The sequence below is a fragment of the Solanum tuberosum genome, unplaced genomic scaffold (genome assembly GCF_000226075.1).
Source record: "Solanum tuberosum cultivar DM 1-3 516 R44 unplaced genomic scaffold, SolTub_3.0 scf00501, whole genome shotgun sequence".
NCBI classification, from domain to species: Eukaryota; Viridiplantae; Streptophyta; class Magnoliopsida; order Solanales; family Solanaceae; genus Solanum; species Solanum tuberosum.
The window spans coordinates 226039-228122 of NW_006239436.1; positions in this window are offsets into that span (position 1 = coordinate 226039).

Genomic DNA, 2084 nt, shown 5'->3' on the forward strand with positions numbered 1-2084 from the left:
TGAGAAGGTTATGAGTAAGACTATTGAAAAGAAGCATCCTTTAGAGGAGTTGGACTAAAGCCTGAAAAAGAAAATAAGGGAATTAGAAGAAGAAGTGTCTGATATGCGCGGGTGGGCCAAGATGTTACTCTCTGTCGATCCCACTTTGGAGACAAACATAGATAAGTCGCCTATCACTAGTCAAGCCACTCTCCAAGATAATCCTCCACTCACCCTATTTCTCATCCTCCACCAACTTACCCCACTTCTCAAAATCAACCAAGCTCCATTCAAATGCCTCCAAAGAACACTCACTTTCCAAATTACCCATATCCTCCTCAACATCATGCTTATGCTTCCAGACCTCCATATCTTACTTCGAGTCTGCCGAGTCCTCCCTTACAAGCTCCTCAATATCAAACACCTCTACACCAAGTCCCTTGGTATTGTGCGCCGCTCATACCATATCAAATCCCTTCATAACAAATGCCTCCATATCAAAAGCCTATTTATCCTGTTCACAATGTCAAAATCCTCACCCAAAAACATATTCGCAAAAATCTATTCAATGTTGAGAAAAGGCCCATCAAATTTTACACTCCTTTGACGGAGCCTATAGATCAATTCTATGAAAAGTTGAGGCTTGCTGGTCACATCGATCCTATCAGTGAAATAAGTATGATTACACGTGCAAGGTGGATTGAACGCTCTAAGGTTTCCGCTTGTCACTCAGGGATGAAAGGACATACCATAGAAGAATGTCGTGATCTGAAAGACAAGATTCAGCAATTGATTGATACCAAGATCATATGCTTGGAAGACTTTGCACCAAAGAAATCCCAACAGAAAACATGTTGAAGGTCATTTGAAGCACTTTCCAATAAAAGCTTATGCCATTTAAGCTTAAGTTCTCTACATTCATGTTTCGTCAAGTTCTGACAAGGAAGGTACCCATGTTAGTATATGGGCAATAAAGTTTGGTCAAAATCTATCTTTTGGTTGTGGCTATATGCTTTGTTTAATGTCTTGAATTAGGATCTCTGTATTTGGAACTACGTCAGACCTGATTCCCGTTTAAGAGGGAATACGTAGGCGCTCCTATGGAGTTCGGTCTTATCATAATAAAAAATTCCATTTTCCCTTTTGACTGCTAACTGGGGCAGAATTTTTGAGAGGGTCTCAAAATTTCCATCAGAAAGACATTTTCTTGCAAGTGATGATATTGAAGCAGAATTTTCTGCAGGGAACTCAAAATTCCTGCAAAAGCATTTCGTCGCACAAATTAATAACTGGGGCAGAATTTTTGAAAGGGTTTCAAAAATTCCTTCAAAAACATATTTTGTTGCAAATCAAGACTAGGATAAAAATTTGAGAGGATCTCAAAATTTCACAACAATCAAGCTACAGTCTACGTCCAAAATCAGAAATTCTACACTGGGGCAGAAAATTTTGAGGAGGACCTCAAAATTTTCGACAACATTACAAAGGACCTACGAGCAGACATTAGAGGAGCATATTATGCTGAATCAGGGATATAGATCAACCTCCCCTTTAACTAATTATTTTTCTTTGAATGCAGAAAAGACAGGTACATATACAAGAAGCAACTTCAACACCACTTGAAGGATCAATGTGTCGATATATCCGACAATTTGCTAATCAATGGTATTATGTCCTTTCAATAGGAAGAGTGATGAAGCTACATTATTCAGAGCTCGAAAATCACCAACAAAAGACACGTTGACATTCCAACAATGGGAAGGACCAAACTACTCTATACTGAGCCCTAATCGCTAATAAACGGCGCCCTATCCTTCTGACAAGATAAAAGGACCAAGCTATTTTGACCCCGACAATTGCAGATTAATGGTACCCTACCCTTCCAATCAGACAAAAGGATCAAAATACTCCATATCAAGCCCGACAAATCAACATTCAACTACACCCACTCCTTACAATAGGACGAAGGGTCAAAGCTACAATATTCCGAATTCGTCAACAAATGACACTCAATCCTTTCAATAAGGCGAAAGTCTATGCCTCCAATCAACTATTGCATGTGCCCGAAGATTGCATTATGCCCGATATTGCATGTGCCCGAGAAT